This window comes from Sciurus vulgaris, assembly GCF_902686455.1.
Source record: "Sciurus vulgaris genome assembly, chromosome: 10".
Classification (NCBI taxonomy): Eukaryota; Metazoa; Chordata; class Mammalia; order Rodentia; family Sciuridae; genus Sciurus; species Sciurus vulgaris.
Window position 1 is genome coordinate 131,580,448 of NC_136470.1, and position 22,477 is coordinate 131,602,924.

Sequence of the window (22,477 nt, forward strand, 5' to 3'; positions counted from 1 at the left end):
CTGCAATAAGCAGATACTGTTTCATTAATATATCATAGCTGCAGTACTGAGCTTCCCATTGCTTTCTACCTATCAAAAACACTTGGAGAACATCCTCCTTGACGAGAGGGCTGGGGTTGAATTCAATGAATCCCGCCTGGAGAGTGCTACCAGGCAGTGTGGCTTACCTCCTGGTTATTTTTGTTTTCTTTTTTGGAAAATATAAATAACTATGACAAACCTAATTAGACCACTCTCCTTTCTCACAATTTGAAACACTCAAAAGCCTTATTTGTGTGTTTCTTTGTTCTGATTTTGTTTTTTTAATGTCTAAGAGAGACATTAAAAATATTCATTTTCCTGGCCAGAAAGAGCTATCAGAGCCAGGCATCATGGCGTGCACCTGTAGTCTCAGTGGTTCAGGAGGCTGAAGCAGGAGGATCACAAGTTAGAGGCCAGCCTATGCAACTTAGCCAGACTATGTCTCAAGGGAAAAAAAAACAAAAAAGGACTGGGGATGTGGCTCAGTGGTAGACAACCCCTAAGTTCAATCCCCAGTACCTAAATAAATAAATAAAACAAGAAGAGCTATCAGAGGTATTCCACAAAATATTGAAGTGATCCCCTTCATCCCTTGCTGAGAAAATACAATCTACAAATATGTACGTACCTTATCTCAGAGAGTAGAACAAAATCTGTGCCTCCTACTATTCGACAGGGAAATATCAAGCATTCATTGAGGCTGTCTCCAGAAAAGTCTTTTGGCATCCTGGCCAGAGCACCCAAGATCTCTATGAGTTACAGCACTGGACACTTGTAATAGGGCAGGAAAAGATAAAGTGAAAGTGTTAAAGACTATGTTGTAGAACAAAGTCAATCAGAGAGAATGTGTTCACTTCTGTACCAGCATTATACTAATAGGCTTATTTTGGTCTATGAGTGTATGAATCAAATACAAATATCATATTATTGGGTTGTTATCTACATAAAATTGTAAATATATTTTAGATTGCTAATATATTTTAGATTGACTGGATAATGCTTTCCTGAGATGAGAATTATGTTTTTAAAAAAGAAAATGAACCTAGGGGTCAGGAGGAAAACATATACCAAACATCTGGTAAGGGGTAATATGCAAAATAGCTAAAGAACTCAGGAAACTGATCACCAAAATAGCAAATTATCTGATTAAAAGATGGACAAAGATCCTAAATAGATACTTTTCCAAGAAAGACATACTAATGGCCCACAGGTGGTCAGCAATACTAGCTGTGAGGTATAGCAAATCAAAAGCACAATCACATATGACCTCACACTTGTTAGGATGCTGTGGAGGAAAAGAAACTCTGATACAACTGTTTGTAAGAATGCAAATTAGCATGGCTCTTATTATGGAAAACAGAATAGAATTTTTCAAAAAATTAAATATAGAACTAACATGCAATGAAGCTCTCTCACTTTTGGGTCTATTTCAGAGATTTGAGATCAATCTCATGAAGAGATATATGTACCCCACTTTCATTGCAGCATCATTCAGAATAGCCAATATATAGAGTCACTTTAAATGTCCATCAACAGATAAGTGGATAGGGAAAAGTGTGTGTGTGTGTGTGTGTGTGTGTGTGTGTGTGTGTGTGTAATGAGGACATCTTGCCTTATTATGTAAGGCCCCCAAAAAGGAAACCCCAACTCTGTCCCATGGATCGACGGCAACCCCAATCAACCGCAGGAGGTGTCACTTGATGCAAACCGCAAGAGGTGTTTATTCCAGCGCGCTGGGACCCAACTCCAGGAGTCGAGTCCCTAGCAAAAAATCTTGTAGGTTTATAAAGGCAGAAACCACACATCGGGAGGGGTCACACATGAAAGGGGGAAAAGGGGGAACAAAGCTGCCAGGAAATTTCAAAGGGGGTCTGGGTTTGCTGACAACATGTTTCACAATGTTTTGCAACAGGTGTAGATTCTGGTCAATAGTTTCTGGTAATCCTACTGTTTGAGCACTATCTGGCTATCAGGCTCAATTTACTCTTTTACTCTCTGTTTGGGAACAGAGAACAGCTTTAAGGGCTTTGTTCCCATTACTGGGAGGGAAACCTTAGGGAGTTGAGATAAAACAGACAGCTTAAAAAAATGTCCATTCTTTCAATTACACAACATAGATGAACCTGGAGCAGTTAATACTAAGTGCAGAAAGGGAAGTACCATATGATCTTACTTATATGAGTAATGTGCAAAAGTCAACCTCATATAGGCCAAGAGTTGCCAAGGACAGGGATGTGGAGAGAATGGGAGAAGGGTGGTCTAAGGGAAGGAGTTACAAGAAGTTAGTTATAAGAAGAATAAATTGGGAGATTCTAATGTGTAGTATTTCTGACTTTAGTAAAAAAAAAAAAAAAAAAAAAAAAAAAAAACTGCATTGTTTACTTGAAATTTGCTAAGATAATAGATCTCAAGAGGCTCTACTGCTTGCACTGAAGCATGAACTATTTATCCCAGAGGAAGGATTTTCTTGCAGAAGAGGTAAAAAATCTCACTTGAGATATTAAAGTGAAACCCTGCGTGAGTTGCCAGACTTTACCTTGGATTACTATTCCTGCTCGTGACTCAGGGTACTCTCATCTCTTAAAGATCCTCTTGATTCTTGATAGAGAGTTCCTGAAAAATTTTGCAGTTTAAATTTGTGTTTTATATACATTTAACAATGACAAACCTGTTTTCCAAGGAAGGAGTTAACTAATATCTTATTTAAATATTGTCTAAGTGTTGCTGAAGTTTAATGGGATTTTTAATATGTTGAACTATTAGTCATCAACTTGGAATAAATATATGACCCTCCCCTGCTAACTCATATGACCTTGGTAACTTAAACATCTCTCTGTGTCTCAAGTTACCTGTTTCAAAATAAATACCTTATAAAGTTGCTAACAAAATAATTTAGTTAATATGCACAGAGTATTTTGTACTACATTTGACAAAATAACCACTCAATAAAAGTTTGACATAAAACATAGACTCATCTTAAGATGAAAATTTATAATACAGTAGGCATTTATGAAGTTATAAACATATTTACTGGATTTTATTTCAAGCTGTTTTACAGAAAAAGATATTCTTGCAAGCAACTGACTAATTAGGACTGGAATATCAATTTACAGTGTTTAAAAATATAACTTTTATTTGTTGTTTGTTTCATAACCAAATTGCTGAAATAACTTCATTTAATTGTATTGCAAGTCACGTATGCTGTATTTAGTAGCGAGTGGAACAATTTCTCAACTGTACATGTTTCCCAATGAAGAAATCGTCTTGAGGAAGAAGATTTAAGAAATAGAAGAACAAAAACTTCACATACCCTCCAGGAAAAAAGAAATTTGCTCTTTGCATTTCATTGTGAGAAAATACCAGAAGCAATGTGCAGACCATGTAAACTAATTGACGGATACAGTATATGCTACTCAAGGGACGAGAAGAATTTTTTTAAGAAAATGTTCTTCCACTAAAAAAAAAAAAAAAAAAAAAAAGAGTAAATAATGTAGTTCCAGTTGAACACAATAGAGAACTCAGGAAACACACTGCTTCACTGCAGTACAATAAGCACAAGGTTAGTTTGGTAGGTCAGAGCAAATGAGAACATTAAAGTTTTACAAGGCAAATATTATGGGAAAAAATGAATAAATAAGAATCAATAAGTAGAATAAAATATTTATCAAAATAGTAAAATCTAGTTCTCAAAGCATCGTTCTTACCAATGCCTCATGTGTGTGGGAAGAGTTTGGAAATAGAAAACCCTCTGCAATTCAAAAAATTGCTATTTTGAATACACCTCCTGACACGTAACACTCATTATTGTCATTTAAATGCATATATTATCTATTTTATTTGAATTATGATTTATTTAGAAAACTTCTTAAAGAACAGCAGGATTAGTATACATCTCAGATAATCATACTCACTCTGGGTTAACTTCTGGTATTCTATCTTAATTTACCTTAATAACCAACAACATGGAGAGCTACTCTGAGACGAGATTAGGTGAAGAAAAGAAACAATGCACACAGAAGTGAAAGTTCAAATATAGAAATGGAAAGCAAACCTCTGAAAATGTGCCACTGAGAATTTCTATGTCTCCCTCTTGCTGCCTACCTGGCTCACACATGGACCACATTGATCATGTTTGCACGTGAAACTTAATGCAGTTCATCTGAGTTTTTGTATCCATCGCAGTAGATAAATCTGTTATTTTCTTCATTGCTTTACCATAGGATTCTCTTATTTCATGATTTATGTTTTCTTCCTATTTCTGTTTTCAAATGCCAATTAAGTTCCAAACTACAGTAGCACATCTTTCCTAAACTGATTTAAGTTTTACCTTTAAATGTATGTATAGGAATTGAGAAGAAACATCCATGTTTCATACTTTCATAAAAAATGCTTATATTTGAAAATCAAACAAAAATGTCCAGGGACTCCTGGATGCGTGACATGAGGAATGGTCCTCTCTCCCCAGTAAAGAAATCTGAATAATAAAATGTAGTTTTTAAGATATTAAAAACCCTAGGAATTCTTTAGGAGGAATACAGCAAAGGAAGAATATTTACTGACAATAGTCTACTAAGTCCCAGTTAGGATGAGCTGTCTGTGGCATGTGGACAAAGACCCACTCACCACCCCCACCAGCTCTCCAGTGCTGCAAGATCTACTCTGGGTGGCCCCACCAAGACAGCAGTGCTTCTAATCCCCCAGTGCCTGTTCCATGGCTAGGGAATCCTCCCAGAATTCTCATTCCTCTGTGATCTATGTAGCAGAGTTTTGGATTTGGTAAGGATATCTGAGATGTTGGGAGCTCTCTTCCTCTCCTCATCCCCTGTGAATAAGGCTGAAGCTCTCAGGAAAAGAACCAGGACCTGGGCTAATCTTCCCCTACTGACTCATAAGGTCAAAGTTTTATGCTGGAGAGTCCAGCCAAGAAGATGAGAGGGTCTCCCTCTCACCCAGTACTCTGCCCATGAAACAGGGTATCTCTATTAGAAAAGTGTGTAACAAATACTACTCCCCATGCTGGAGCAATGATGCAGGGCTTTGCAGAGAAAGAGAGAGAGAGAGAGGCTGGTGATCAAAAGAGAGACCTCTGCATCTGTCCCTGGGCGCTGACTTTATTTTGAACACAATCTGGGGAAGTTCAAGCCTTAGCCACTCTTGGGAACAATGGAGCCTGAGGACTTCATGACAGCAGTAAGCTAAAGACTAGACCGGTTAGTTGACCAGAGTGAGACAGGGAAGAGATAGCTAAGACTGCTGAAAGGATAGCCTTAGAGTCAAAACAAACCTCAAAGACTTGCCTCAAAACCACCTCTGCACTGAGGGCAGAATTGATCTAGATGAAACTGCAGATTAATTTATGCCCTAGGTCCATTCTGAAAAGTGAATAATATTCAGCCAGCAACCAGTGAAGGTTAAGAGCTGGGGGTGACACCACCGGAGGCAGCCTGCTAACAGAATTATGGAAAGGGGACACTTAAAGGAGCCCTGGTAAAACCATTGTTATCCTAGAGTGTGTTCCCCAGGGCAGCATGCTTTGCTGCACAGCCTGCAGACTGCAGGAGAAATAGACTTCATTAAAATAGCCACACAAGTAAACAGGCCCTGAGGGGGAGCTGGTAGCCAGAGCTGCTATGATGTATTACCTAAAATGTCCACTTTTCCAAACACAGAAAGACTGAAGACATGCAAAGACAGGGGAAAGTAGGACACACACAGGGGGAAAAAAAAAAAAAAAAAAAAATCAGCCACAGGAAATTGCCCAGGATGAGACCCAAATGGTGAATTTAGCAGCAAGGACCATAAAGTATCTACTATAAATGCCTTTAAAGAGCTAAAGAAAGTATCCTTAAACAAGTAAGGGGAAACATAATGACACTCTCTTTTCCACCAAAGAATATAAAATAGAGAAAGTATAACAATTAAATGGGAAGTAAAAGCTCTGAATCTCAAAATTCCCTAGAGGAGGTCAACAGCAGATTTAAGGTGACAGAAGAATCAGGGAACTTGAACATATATTGACAGAGAGTGTGCATACCAAAGAACAGAGAGAAAAATAATGATGAAAACCAGCTATGTTAGCCTTGAGAAATGGGAGAAGTGGGAATCCCATCAGGCACATTGACTTGTATCCAAAGAGAGGATCAGGCGGACAGGACTAGAGAAGGGAGCTTAAGGAACAGATCCACTGCGGACTTCCCCCAACTTTGTGAGGATGTTACACATCCAAGAATCTCAGCAGCTCTAAACGTGATAAACACAAAGAGGAATGTATTAGTTGACTTTTCATCTCTGTAACGAACACCTGAGAGAAGCTTAAAGTTGGGAAGATTTATTTTGACTCACAGGTTTGGGGTCAGGGAAGCAAAGAGCGAGAGAAAGCAAGCAGGCGACTGAGGACAAGAAACGCCCTGCAAGACACACTCCCAGTGACCTGTGTTCTCCAGTTAAACCTCAGTCCTTAAGGTCCCACCCCTCCCTTAATGTCATCAAATCATTAATCCAGCAATGGATTAATAACAGTTGACATCAGAGGTCTTATGATCCTATTACTCTCCAAAGACTCTCTTCTGCACGTTTCTGCTTTGGGAAACATGCAAGTCTTTGGGGGGCTTTCCAGATCCAAACTAACAAATAATTCAGCAAAGTAGCAGGATATAAAATCAATACCCATAAATCAAATGCATTCCTATACATCAGTGATGAATCCACTGCAGGAGAATTGGGAAAACAACCCCATTCACAATAGCCTCAAAAAAACAAAAACTTGGGAATCAATCTAACAAAAGAGGTGAAAGACCTCTACAATGAAAACCACAGAACACTAAAGAAAGAAATTGAATAAGACCTTAGAAGATGGAAAGATCTCCCATGCTCTTGGATAGGCAGAATTAATATTGTCAAAATGGCCATACTACCAAAAAGTGTTATACAGATTTAATTCAATTCCTATTAAAATCCCAATGATGTTCTTCATAGAACTACAAAAAGCAGTCATTAAATTCATATGGAAAAATAAGGGACCCAGAATAGCCAAAGCAATCCTTAGCAAGAAGAGTAAAGTAGGAGGCCTCACACTACCATACTTTAAACTATACTACAGAGCAATGGTAACAAAAACAGCATGGTACTGGCGCCAAAATAAATATAGACCAATGGTACAGAATAGAAGACACACAGACAAATCCACACAAATACGCTTATCTCATACTAGACAAAGGTGCCAAAAACATACATTAGAGAAAAGATAGTGTTATGCAGAGAGCCGCTGCTGCTTGCCAAGGGGCTGCTTCAAGCGGCTGGTGCCGCTCTTAAGAAAGACCGTGGTTTCTTTCCCCGGGGGCTCCAAGCAGCTCTGCTTAGGAAAGCCGCTTCTGGCGCTTTCGGCCTGACCAGCGGGACAAAAGACACGTACTCTTTAGAAGTTCATGAAGCACCTTCCCGTTTATTCCAATAACACCCTCAATATATAAGCAATCTCATGCATAAGCAATTGTAACCAGATATGTCCATCCAATCCTGTTAAAGGTCAAGCAGTCACGAGCTCGAGCATACATATAAAGTATATCTGTCCACGTGCTAGGCAGCTGAACTGATTATCCTACAGCCAATTGTAAACACGATCTGCCTTTCTCCATGCATATTCAGAACGCCGTTTGCTCTCTGCCAGTTGTCATCTTCGGATGCACGTGGCGTGACCCTGAGCCCCGGGTTTCGCCCGCCACAGTGTTATGGGGTGCAACTTAAGAACAGATCGATCACCACTGAGAAGTCCAAATTTGAGAGTCTTTATTAAGCTGGCTGGCTGACTGTCTCACACAATGCCCCAAAAAATGGCTATTGGGAGAATAGCCCCTATCATAGGGTTGGAGGGATTCTTATACCAAAAATTACATCAATCATAAGTATCTATTGCTATGATTTGAAATTACAAACTAACATCATGAGATCATCAGCAGAGGGGGAAGTGGGTCAAAACAACCTTACCTAGGTACAAACAAAAGAATGGTTATTAACGTCCACACAATTACCGTTTACATGGTACATTAGTTAAGAGCAACAGCAATCAAAAGAGAGCAATTTTTCATTACATAAGAACTTTCATTTTGTATGCTAAACATGTCATGCTAAGTAACTGATGATAGGCACAGAGGCGGGGTGTTTCCATGGGAGAAGCTTATTTCCTATATAACATGGAGTCTCAGAGCAAATGGAGCCTGTCTGGCCTATAACATTCTCATGGAGCCAGATCTGTCAGCCCATCACAAAAGGACTTAAAATCTACGGTGACACAGCCACATCAGTTTATAGCAGCTCAATTCACAATAGCTAAATTATGGTATCAGCCTAGATGCTCATCAATAGATGAATGGATAAAGAAAATGTATATACACAATGGAATATTACTCAGCCTAAAGAAGAATGAAATTATGGCACTAGCAGGTAAATGGATGGAGCTAAAGAATAGCATGCTAAGCTAAATAAGCCAATCCTAAAAACCAAAGACTGAGTGTTTTCTCTGATAAGCAGATGTTGATCCATAATGGGAGTGGGGTTTAGGTAAAAATGAAGAAATTTTGGATTGGGCAGAGATGAGTGAAGTGAGGGGAAGGGGGTGTGGGGATGGGAAAGATGGTGGAATGAGACGGACATTATTACCCTATATACATGTATGATAACACTACCATTGTGTCTCTGCACCATGTACAGCCAGAGGAATGAGAAGTTGTGCTCCATTTGTGTACAATGTGTCAAAATGCATTCTACTGTCATGTATAAGTGATTAGAACCAATTAAAAATGGTGGAATGAGACAGACATCATTTCCCTATGTATATGTATGATTACACGAATGGTATGAATCTACATCATGCACAACGTTATGCACAACGAAATGATGTACCCCGTTTGTGTACAATGAATCAAAATGCAGTCAGAAAAAAAATAAATAATAATAAAAAGATTCATATTTAGGTCCATCATAGTAATGATGTTGAAGGCCAACCACAGAAAGAAAAGTTTAAAAACAGCAAGAGAAAGTTTGTTCACAAACAAGGGAACCCCAATATGACCATGCTATGGGTCTAGATGTGAGGTGTCTCTTCAAACGTAAGGAAGTTTAGAGGTGTACCGATTGGGTTATGAGAGTCTTAATCTGATCAGTGTAATTATCCATTTGAATGGATTAACTGGGTGGTAACTTTACACGGGTAGGGTGTGGCTGGAGGAGGTGGATCACTGGGAGGTGTACCTTGCTGTATATATTTTGTCCATGGAAAGAGGAACTGACCCTGATTCTTGATGGTCATGTCCTGAGCCTCTTTCCTCCACCACACCATTCTACCATGATGTCCTTCCTTACCTTGGCCCTGAGCGATGGATTGACCAACTATGAGCTGAGATCTCTGAAACTTTACTTCCACTAAAATTGTTCTTTTCAGGTCTTTTCATCACAGTGGTAGGAAAAGCTGATTGAAACACACTAACAGCTGAAGTCTATCAGGAACAATAGAGCCAGAGGCAGCAGGATTCTTTGCTCTAGGAGAAGAGAGAAGAAAGAAACCAAAAAACACTGCTTAACCGAGAATCTTAACATTCAGCAAAACTCTTTCAGAAGCAAATACAAAGACATTCTCAGATTAAAAAAAAAAATTAAAGGATTTGGATTTGTAGGGACATCTTCAGATTTTAAAAGAATCAGAGGATTTGTTGGGAACAGATTGTCTTAAGAGAAACACTAAAGATAGTTACTCAGACTGAAATCTAGAGAAGAAAGACAATATTTTGAATTCAAATGAAAAACCAGAGTTCTGGTAAACTCTGTTAAGTGGAGGAAACAAGATATAAGAGCTCACACATTTTATGATTGTAGTCATATGCAATGTCTCAGAATAAGCAAATCTACAGAAAGTGAAATAAATTAGTGTTTTCCTAAATTTAGGAAAAAAGCAGCCGTGCTACTGGAATTTCTTGCAAAGAAAAGAGTCCACAGCTGAACTCACAGAATTTTATAGTTGAACTCAGTGAATTGGACACTAAGGATGGGTGAGTTGTATGCTTCTGATTTACATCTCAATGAAATTTTAAAAAATAATGCATTTTGACAAACACAACTAACCCAGAATCAAAACTATTAATGAAACAATGGTTAATTGTGCATGCATCTGTCTATTTATCTATTTACATTTGCAGGCTGGAATTTTGTCCACTAGCATTAAGAATTTTCATTGGTTTAAAATGTCCAAAAATAAGTAGTTGGCTAAATAAATGGAGGCAATTATTTTAGGTAACTGGTGCATTAAAATATAATGTAAGTATAATATTCTTTTCCCTTATAAAAAAATTAAGTCTGATCCAAGAAGTGTTATGTATTTGGAATTTATACCAAACTAATGGCTTGGATGGATTATCTCTGATGAACAATCTATTAAAAGAACAACCCTTCACCCACGTATAAATATAGGAAAGATGAATTCATTAAACCTTCTTATTGATAAATATGTTCATGATGTATTTGATTTGCAAAATGTCAATTTAATGATTTTTCTTATTTCTTTCTCTGCCATTCTCAGATTCATCTCTCACCTGAATGGCTGTAATAACACTACAGCTTGAACAGAATCTGCTGGGCTATTTCTGAATAATCTTTCCTCTTCTCTTCTGATCAACCTGTTACCCTGTTCATCTGACTCAGCAATCCCTTTCTACCCCTAGAGCCCTGTCTATACGTTGTGAATGTATATTGTGATGTACATGCTCTATACACCCAGGCACAAGCACGTAATAAGGAGAGATGGAAGGGAGGGAAGGGGGAAGAGAGATGAAGGCAGGGAGTAAGGGAGGTATGCAGGCTAAAAAAGGAAGACAGTTCTAGAAAAGAGGAAGAAAACCGGGCAGGCAAAGGGAGAAATAGCCGTTGGATCTCACTAAAAGATGATTAGCATACATTATTTTGCTTATTTTCCTTTTTTGAGGAAAAAATTAATAAAGAAATTCATTGACAGAATGATCAAATTCATCTAATCACATTCTATCATTTCTGTATTTGACAGTGTGCTAGTGGTCTAATTAGACCTGGAATGAAATAAAATACCATTTATTAACAGCTTGAGTCAAGGCTAAGGAATCAGTACCTTTGTGGAGTCATATTAATGTACATTTTTAAAGCACACACACACACACAAAAAAAAACCAAAATGGTCAGCAAGTGTCCATATATTTTATAACTGTCATACAGAGTTCATTCTCTGCCAAGCACTTTAGCAGGAATAACTAATCCAATCATCATGACAAACTTACCTTTTCACTTTATAAGTAGTGAAACCGATGTCCGGAATGGCTGGGTGACTTGGCAAGATGAAAGAGCAATGGCTGAGGGTTCTGTGTTAGTTGCTCATTGTTGCTGCACTCTTACCACGGGCCTACTGGGTTACACAGATGAGAAGTCTGTTACTTCACTGATCTGGATGACAGAAGTCCAACAGGGGAGGTTGGTGAAGTTGTGCTCCTTCCCAACCCTGAGGAGGCATCAACTTCCCTGCCTTCTGGAGGCCAACTGTATTCCTTACCTTGTGACCCCTTCCTGGAATGACTCCAGTGTCTTCCTCTTGCCATATATCCTGTCTGAGTGTGATCCTCTTGCCTCCCTCTGCAAATGACTTTAATGACTACCTTGGGCTCATTAGATCATCTCATTTCAAGGTCCTTAATGTAACAACACCTACAAAGCTCCTTTCATTGACTGAGGTAAAATACTCACAAATTCCAGGGATCAGATATTGTCATGTCTTGGAGGGAACATAATTCATACTTCTGCAAATCTAAGCCAGGCAGTGTACTTACTGCCTGTGCAAAAGTTCTAAAGAACTTCCTGGGGTGCTTTACATACAATAGACTCTTTTCTTGTGAGTCATTCAAAATTATTATAGGAAATACACATCTTTTATACTCCTAGGGTCAGTGACTTTTTCTGCAAAATAAAGGGGTTTGCTTAAATGTATTATAATATAGTCAGGGCCTGCCACAAGCATCTGTGCTTCTGCACTTCAGCTGCCTGCCATGATTCTTCTATGCATAAAGGCTTTAATTCTGTGCCTATTTCAATTCCAGTTTCCAAACAAGAGAGAAATCCACATACTTCATTGCCTTAATAAATGTCCTCAGTATTCAGGTCAGTCCCCTTCTGTCTCACATGTAGTTCACTGAACAATTGCTTATAAACAATTACATACAGGAAATACTCCCAGTCTTCTCCCCTGCACAAATTTCTCACTGTATTTCTCCTATGAACTTCCACCATTTGCCATAATCTGTATCAATCAAATAATGCAGGCAGGTGGAGTGTTCAGTAAACCTTATTTCTACTCTCTTCTGGTTACCCTTACTTCTTAGATGAAGGTCTTGCATTGAGAGGTGTACTTTCGTAATCCATATCGTGAGACCCAGTGCTGAACGTGACCAGTGCACCCCAGTGAAGCCCCCCTCCCTCACAGGTACAGGATAGAGGAGTTCAGTGGGCTTTCCATGCTTAGGGAATCCTAAAAGATTCAACCAGATTACAGGAACTATTCACCTCACAGTTCAAAATTACAAAGGTTATAGCGAGGTATAAAATAGTCATTAGAGAAAATATTGCTTTAGAAGAATAACTTATTTTTGAGAGCCATAAAAGAAAAAAATATTACTCTTCCTCTTCTGAAATCGGAACTATCTTGATAAAGGGAGACATACAAAACAACTTTATCTGTGCACACTAAAATGGGAAAAAAAAATTAATTGAACTATTTGTGATAGCATATGATTTTAGATTAATTAAAATTTAGTCAAAATACTTAATATTCATATGTGCTAGAATTATTAGACCTCTAAGATAAAAATGAATATAGAACCTTTTACATGGATATAATTTTGGAGAGATATGCATTTATAGGAAAAAAAATAAATGATGCTGTAAGACATTTCAGTATTTGAAAATCTATTTTTATACATGAGATTGGATGCAACCAACAGCACAGTTTATTGGTATGTGTGATACTCTCTGTACTCCACGTAGTTTATTACAGCTGGGCATTTTGTTGCTAAAAATAACAAAATAAATCTGTCAACTGCCAGGATTACCAAAATGCCAATTCACATCTAACTTTTGACATCTAACTTTTGTTAGGGCAAATAGTTTAAAGAAAATTGGAAATAATGTATTTATGTTGATAGCTTGTTTTTTCCTTATTGGTGAAACCATTAGTTTTTAGGCTTTGTTTGTTTTTTTGTGGAGGAACAAAAAAGAATAAAGATGTTCAAATGAAGTCATCCCCCATAACTGCAGTGATATTTATGAATTTAGGGAGTTTATATTGAGGACACTCGGCTTAAAGATGTGCTTTTTCTGATGAAAATAAGATGAAAGTATGCAAAGTTTTGCCTACTTTCCAAGACACACACGTTTCTCTAAGCAAACCATAGGTTCATACATACATTTTGTTTGGTGTTTTTCTACATGTGGTTTCCAAGCAGTAGCTATTGTACAACCAAATGTAATCCCTGTGACTACCTGAGACACATTCATTGAATAAAAGAACTGCTTGTGAAATTTACATATCCTCTCAGTTCACTGTAAATATAACTTGGTTATTTACAAATACATCATTTCTACCATAATTTTCCTATTGTGTTTAACAAGATTAAAATGTATAGGATTTCAATACTTTGGAACTTGCTGTGTGGTTGGCACGTTTGTTAAACACATGCTTTATCTAAATTTAAAATAATTTCATAGGAAGCTGCCAATGTTTTTTAAATGTTGTCATTATATAGAGATTAAAAATGCAAGTGAAGATCCAATTTTTCAGGGATCCCATGGAAAATTGCTTTTCAGGAGCTAAACATCTAAAAAAGATTTCACACTCTTAAAAATACCTAAAAATGCTGCAGACGAAATTTTTTCAAGTATCAGTTATTTCCTTGCCCTCACTAGAATTCTTATCTTTTCAGAATATACTTGATGAAAAGGAAATTATCTGAAACAACTCAGTTCATTAAGACCTGGAGCAAGAAATAAGAGAAGCTAATAAAAATGTCCTTATATAACATTTGTTTATAAAACACAAAGGATGAGAAGACATAGAGCAAGAAATTTGAGGAAGAAATTTTCATAAGCAGAGTACAGTAAGAGATATAGATAGAATGAATATTCTTTCAAAATGGGAAATGATTTCTTTGTTCAGGAGTATTTTGAGTATTCAAGAAAACCCTGGTTAAACCTGCTGTATTACAAAAAATGGAATTATTTGAAATGATGTTATGATTGACAGCAAATAATGGGTGTCCAATGACAGAATATATATTTAACCAGAAAATGTCCTATTTTTCATAGGGCTGAAATAAGCATATTTGGGCAGACACTGAATTAATTTAAGAGATTACTAAATATTAAGTATGACTATTAAAAAACAGTGAATCTCTTTCACTGTCATTTCATTTGGTTGTTTTTGTAAAAATGTATATGTCATAGCATCACACATATTTAATTTGCTTACTTCATTTTATTTCTGAATATATGTTTCCATGTCCACTGTCCAATACCAACTTTTCTGTTTTATTCACTTTACTGCCAATAGATGATTGTGCATTTTTTTTTTTTTTGTACCAGGGATTGAACTCAGGGGCACTCAACCACTGAGTCACAGACCAGTCCTATTTTGTATTTTATTGAGACAGGGTCTCACTGAATTGCTTAGTGCCTTGCTATCACATTGAATCAGACAGTGGCAATAACTTGATTGCATTTGACACAGTGCCTGCAGAAACATCCCTGCTCGCTGTATGATTCTGTTGTACTCACCCTTTTTACCATTGCATCCGATTTCATTAAGGAATGTTGCTGCAAGGTTTCACTCAGGATTCAGGGGAAAGATCAAAAGCAAAACACGGAAATTTCCTTGAGAGAACTCAGTAGCATCCATCTAAATTTGTCTTACCTCAAATTAAAGTTCAAAGGAGACTAGTTAAGAAAAGAGTTTGCAGGAAGTTGTGTTTACCATAAGACAACGATCTTGGCAACCACAAGTCCACCATCTTTTTGAAGTGTATTTTCACCTACAAAGAGGAATGAAACTTTGTAACAAAAAGCTTGTGTACACTATAAAAGTGTTCCTTAGACTGAATCGAATATCTACAGGCTCACCCAGCTTGCAGTAGTTACCACGTTATTTTGCTTTAAACCCAGCCTTGCAGATGGCTGTCCTCACTTGCTCAACTGACCAATCTTTAGGAACCCTCATTCAGTCTCTTTTCCTTCCTAAACTCCTCCTTTTCCATTTTTATCTGGAAACATCTCTCTCTTTTTTTCCTCTTTCATCTTCTCCATGGTTAGCCACAATTATTCCCTTTGATCATTTTTGTATTACTAACAAAAATGCTTCTTTTTCTGAGGAAATTTGAATCCGATGTTTCAGAACACTCTCGCTGTCCTCCAGTCCTCACAAAACCTTTTGAGGAAACGGATCTGTAGTCCTCTCCAGGGACATCAGCCAGGTGGTGGTGTGCTAGGGTAGATGAGGTACATTATCTGGAAGCAATTATTACATTTCAGGACTTTGGTGAACCAATTGCCAGATCTGATCTCTAATGGAAATAAATTTATATGACCAATACTTGAAAGAATTATATTAAAGTATGGGCAATAAATGTTCAAAATTGACCACTCTCTAAGATTTTGCCAGTGTGTGATTATTTATCATACTGAGGTTCTTTACGCATGTCATGTCTTCATGGTGTGGATACCATATGATGCCTTTCTGTTCATAGCTCCCCAGCTCCAGTCAGTGATATCGAGTCCTAAGCATCTTTGGTGCGAGTATTCAAATGGTGTGCTGGTGAATGTTAAGCACCAGTTCCCCTAGGAAAACAAGTGACCTGATTTCTAGCATGTGTCCATTGTTATAGCATAAACACCCTGCCGTAGCTGAACAAACTTGCAAACTCCTGAAAATTTAACAATTTCATCTGGTGAGTTGCTTGGAATTGGCTCCAGCATACCACTGCATTTTTAATGTCAGTGATAATAAAATTGGCAAATATCATAAATTAAGACTTTTATTATTTTGGTTTCTGTGGATTTGTTTGAAGTCAGTTATTAGATATCTACCAGCACAGCATGGTGTCAGGCCATGTTCCTGAGTCCCAGGAGCAAAGCAGGCTCCACACCCCCCCCCCCATCAACGTCTGCCTCTGACTCACACTGTTCTCAAGACTCAAGACCTCTCTTAAGTGAGGGATGGGTAAACAATGATTCTATTTCATCTACAGTCCATTTTGACATTGTCCTGGATCAAAGAATGTTTTTCACAACTTGGAAAGAACTGTAAAACGCAATTAAGAGAAATATGTGACAGAGACCCTAAGTACCATATGGAATTTAAAATATGATCTGACTATTTAAGAACATGTTTGCAACTATTATGGATCAAAGTCATAGACATTATTCCACAAGATGCAAATTCCCAGTTCTTTATTTTCAAATTACTTGCTGGGCTACAATTTTGGTACTTTCCTAGAATGTCAGAGCATCTGGGCGAACAATACTGGATCACAATTTGGTCTCACATTCATGGATTTCTACCAGTTTCCGCATCAGCACTGCCTTGTATGTTCCCAGCTCAGTAACTACAAATTTCCTAAGTATTCTGTCAATTGCACAAAGTCAGAAACAAACCAGATACCCAAATTTTAAGATTTAACCCTGTGCTGTAGGCATAAATTCAGAGAAAATCAAAGAAGAACAAGGCAAACAGAGACAAATGGGAAGAAGCGTCTCAGAAGGGAAGGGACCTGGTTCCTCACTGTTTTCTGGTGTGTGCTTCTTTTCCCCTCTGGGAATGGAGGCCCGGCACTGAGGCTGCAGATGCAAAGATGAGCCAAAAAGATGAACCCTCACACGTAGCCTCAGCTATGCTTCCAGACCTTTGCATCCAACCTCACTCTAATTATTATTTTCTGATTCTGTGAGATACTGGAGTATTCTTCAAAAATCCTTTTTCTGAGACCAGGTGTATTATCAACTAAGCTGTTATTCCATGGCAAAAAATGAAGTCAAGTTTAATCAAAATCCCATGTGTTTTTAGCAGGGTGCAGTGGTGCTCACCTGTAATTCTAGCGACTCAGGAGGCTGAGGCGGGAGGATGCCAAATTCATGGCCAGCCTCAGCAACTTTGCCACACCCTCAGTGACTTGGTGAGACCCTGTCAAAAAAAAAAAAAAATTCAAAAGGGCTAGGAATGTAGGTCAGTGGTAAAGCACCCCTGGATTTATCCCCAACATCGCTAAAAAAAAAAAAAAAAAAAGAAAAAAGAAAAAGAAAAAGAAAGAAAAGAAACAACAACAAAAAACTATCCCTTATATTTTTTAGGAAATTTAAACTTCAATTTCAATTTATAAAAAATAATGTTCTACACATGTACATATATGCAAATACTAATTTATATATATACATTTATGGCAATTTTGTGTGTTATTATTTTAAGTTTTTAAATGATGTATATTCTATTTCTGAGTCTTTTAATCTGAGATAATTTTGTCTTAGGGTGAAAGAGTCAATGACATGTCATTTTTATAGGATGACTCAAAGACAGAATCTAATATCTTTAAATTTTAAAGGTATTGAATAAAAGTAGGTCATATATTCATGAGGGCAGTACAACAGATGATGCTAACAACCCTATCTTTTATACAAGTATCTATTGAAAAATATTTTAAAGTACATGAGAAATTAAAGGGATCTTGCTAAATGATTTTCTTTTCATGAAAGCATAGTTTTGAAATTGTGGGGGATTTTTTCCCTCTCACTTTAGAATTTCCCAACGCAAGTTAAACGTGTTGTATCTAAACTCACCCAAAGTATTGACCGAATCACTTTGGAAGAGGGCAAAGGGGGAGAGTGGGAAAGACGGGCCGTGACTGAAATAGCATTTCCTGCTTCCATCTCGTTAACTTTAACCTGCCTTGAACAGCACCTGCAGCACCGTCTCCTCTTCCCATCCAGCCCTCCTGGTGACTGCTGAGTTGCTCTGCTACTGAAGTCTATACCCGTGACGTGTCATTCTGTAATTTGACATACAGTGGAATTTGATTTTCAATCAACTTAACACATAAGCCTTGTCTTAAAATCGCTGACAATTCTGATTTATTTTCAAAGGTTACCAAGTACTTATTTCTTTGCTTCCTTTGATTCATTACCTTTCCTGAACTTATTCAAGCTAGAAATTCCCCTTTCTGATTCATTTCTTTCATATCATTCTGATTTCTTCCCTGAAGCCCTGTAATGACACACCCGTCTTGAAACAATGCCCACCTTTGTTCACGTGCTTCCCTCTCTCAGAACTCTCAATTAAGTGCTTATAATGATTGTTTCATGCTGTTTTAGGATTTTTAAAATGTTTCTGTGTATTGGGATCTTCCCAAATAGGTTTTAATTCTTCAAATGTCACGAACCATGATTTAAATCAATTTCAGTCTCTGTGTATTGGAGAAGATGTTGCAGACTTTAAAGAAACTTTCCCTGAATTAATGAACTTAACTATGCTTTACATAAAGTTTCAACATAATTCACTTAAGAAAATTTGAAAGCTGGGATCTTGTTCATTAGTGGAGAGCTTGTCTAGAAGGTGTCAGGTACTGCATTCAGCTACCAGTCCAGGAGAAGAATAAGAACAAGAACAGAGACATCTCAGCATATTCAACAGATGAGTCCAAAAATATCCTCCATCAACCCAGAAAAGAATTCTGGGACTCATTTTACACAAATGGCAGTATTGAAGAGCACATAGCAAATACAGAGATCTCAGACTCAGTTGTCAATGGGTGGTGGAGGTAGGACTAGAAGACACACTTTGTATTCTTAATATTTCCATCCTTATTTATATATATTTTAGTTCTTATGATTTATATTTTAAAAATTGTTTTGTACATGGTGATGTGTAAGGAACTAATGATCTGTGGGAACATACATGCTTAAATAGTTCTTTAAACCAACTTCAAATTGTCCTTGGTTTATAACCCAAAAAATAAAATTAGCATACTATAGTAACACAGCCACATCAGTGTTTATAGCAGCTCAATTCACAATAGTTAGATTGTGGAACTAACCTAGATGCCCTTCAACAGATGAATGGATAAAGAAACTGTGGTATATATACCACAATGGAATACTATTCAGCCATACATAAGAATAATATTTTGGCATTTGCAGATAAATGGATGGAATTGGAGAATATCATGCTAAGTGAAATAAGCCAGTTCCAAAAAACCAAACGCCCAATGTTTTCCCTGACAAGTGATGATGATAATGGGGGTGGGGGGTAAGAGAAGAATGGAGGAACTTTAGATTATGTAGAGGGAAATGAGAGGGAGGGGGTATGAAAAATGGTGGAATGAGACAGACATCATTACCCTATGTACATGTATAATTACACAAATGGTATGAATCTACCCAACCATAGAAACAAAAAATTGTACCCCATTTGTGTACAATGAATCAAAATGCAGTGTGTAAATATAAAAAAATAAATAAATTATAAAAAAATTGTCCATAAACACAAACTAATAAAAATATTATCTAGTTTGAAAATTTTTGACTGACCAGAATACATATTTGAGAAATATTAAATGAAGTAGTGGAAAGAAATCCCATCTTTTAAGACATAGTAATAATATAATACTCTGAACATAAAGAAACCATTAATAGAAGTAGATATAATTAACATATTTGGAGATGTAAAAGTAACAAAGATTATATAATCATTTTATAAATAAAACAAGAAGAATCAATAAACTTATGTACTTTGCCTAATGTATTTCAGATATAGAGCTAAAGGTAAAATTCATTTATCAGTGTCTTTTCTTTCTACATGAATGATGGGTTAATGGTTTGTATCTGATGGCAAGAACTCATAGAATACACAAAACATCATTCTGCAAAACACCATTGTTCTGAAAACTACATTATACAATTGAAATTAAGCTTTGTCAAAGGAATAAGAATATGCATGACAAAAATATTTGAAATCTGTCAATGATTTGATTTCTTAATGCTGCTGAGAAGTATAATGCAGGCATGAATAACCTATTTAATTTTCAAACATTTTGCTAAGCAGTAGAAAACAATAGCTGGTGTTTTCAGTTCACAGAAGCTCTTTAATTAGTTTTAACCTGGTATAAAACTTCCTGAAAAGCATTAAATTTACTTCTACCTTTACTTGTTCTAAGGACAAACTCATCTGTGAGCATCTTTGAAGAGAAAGCACATTTCTGCACTTAGAAAATAAGCATGACAGCTTTTTAGCAATGGGTTTGCCAGCGAAACACAGGTGTCGTGAAAACCATCACTAAATCAAAGCCAAAATGGGAAAGGAAAAGACACATATCAACATCATTGTCATCGGACATGTAGATCAGGGCAAGTCTACCACTACTGATCATCTGATCTACAAATGTGGTGGGATTGACAAAAGAACCATTGAAAAATTTGAGAAGGAAGCTGCTGAGATGGGAAAGGGCTCCTTCAAGTACGCCTGGGTCTTGGATAAACTGAAAGCTGAGCGTGAGCGTGGTATCACCATTGACATCTCCCTGTGGAAATTTGAGAACTGCAAGTATTATATGACTATCACTGATGTCCCAGGACACAGAGACTTTATCAAAAACATGATTACAGGCACATCTCAGGCTGACTGTGCTGTCCTGATTGTCACTGCTGGTGTTGGTGAATTTGAAGCTGGTATCTCCAAGAATGGGCAGACCCATGAGCACGCCCTTCTGGCTTACACACTGGGTGTGAAACAACTAATTATTGTTGTTAACAAAATGGATTCCACTGAGCCACCCTACAGTCAGAAGAGATATGAGGAAATCGTTAAGAAAGTCAGTACCTACATTAAGAAAATTGGCTACAACCCTGACACAGTAGCATTTGTGCCAATTTCTGGCTGGAATGGTGACAATATGTTGGAGCCAAGTGCTAAGTGCCTTGGTTCAAGGGACGGAAAGTCACCTGTAAAGATGTTAGTGCCAGTGGATCCAGACTGCTTGAAGCTTTAGATTGCATCCTGCCACCAACTCGTCCAACTGACAAGCCTTTGTGTCTGCCCCTCCAGGATGTCTACAAAATTGGTGGTATTGGTACTGTCCCTGTGGGCCAAGTGGAGACTGGAGTTCTCAAGCCTGGCATGGTGGTCACCTTTGCTCCAGTCAATGTCACAACTGAAGTAAAGTCTGTTGAAATGCACCCTGAAGCTCTGAGCTTCACTCAGAGCTTCCTGGAGATAACGTGGGCTTCAATGTCAAGAACGTGTCCATCAAAGATGTTCATCGTGGCAGTGTTGATGGTGACAGCAAAAACGACCCACCAATGGAAGCAGCTGGTTTCACTGCTCAGGTGATTATCCTGAACCATCCAGGCCAAGTCAGTGCTGGCTATGCCCCTGTACTGGATTGTCACACAGCTCACATTGCTTGCAAGTTTGCTGAGCTGAAAGATTGATCACTGTTCTGGTGAGAAGCTGGGAGATGGTCATAAATACTTGAAGTCTGGTGATGCTGCCATCGTTGATATGGTTCCAGGAAAGCCCATGTGTGTTGAGAGCTTGTCTGACTATCCTCCTCTGCATCATTTTGCTGTTTGTGATATGAGGCAGACAGTTGCTGTGGGTGTCCTCAAAGCAGTGATCAAGAAGGCTGCTGGAGCTGGCAAGGTCCCCAATCTGCCCAGAAAGCTCAGAAGGCTAAATGAATATTACCCCTAACCCTTGCCACCCCCATCTTAATCCGTGGTGGAAGAACGGTCTCAGAACTGTTTGTCTCAATTGGCCATTTATGTTTTTTTTTTTTAATTAATTTATTTTTTTATTGTAAACAAATGGGATACATTTTGTTTCTCTGTATATGGCGTAAAGGCATACCATTTGTGTAATCATAAATTTACATACAGTAATGTTGTTTGATTCATTTTGTTATTTTTTCCCTTCCCCCCACCCCTGCCACCATCTTTTCCCTCTAGACAGTCCTTCCTTCCTCCATACTTGCCCCCCTCCCTAACCCTAACTCTAACCCTAACACTAACCCTTTCCTCCCCCCATTATGAGTCATCATCCACTTATTAGTGATATCATTCGTCCTTTGGCTTTTTGAGATTGGCTTATCTCACTTAGCATGATATTCTCCAATTTCATCCATTTGCCTGCAAATGCCATAATTTTATCATTCTTTATGGCTGAGTAATATTCCATTGTATATATATACCACGGTTTCTTTATCCATTCATCAATTGAAGGACATCTAGGTTGGTTCCACTGGCTATTGTGAATTGAGCAGTTATGAACATTGATGTGGCTGTATCTCTGTAGTATGCTAATTTTAAGTCCTTTGGGTATAGGCCAAGGAGTGGGATAGCTGGGTCAAATGGTGGTTCCATT

The 22,477-nt window shown here is 37.7% G+C and overlaps 1 pseudogene across 1 annotated transcript; it reads left to right on the forward strand.

Moving 5' to 3' along the window:
- Positions 1-20,408: 20,408 nt before the first annotated feature.
- LOC306638076 (elongation factor 1-alpha 1-like) lies at positions 20,409-21,795 on the forward strand (annotated as a pseudogene). The gene has a single exon. The product of its transcript is annotated as an elongation factor 1-alpha 1-like (transcript).
- The last annotated feature ends 682 nt before the right edge of the window (positions 21,796-22,477 follow it).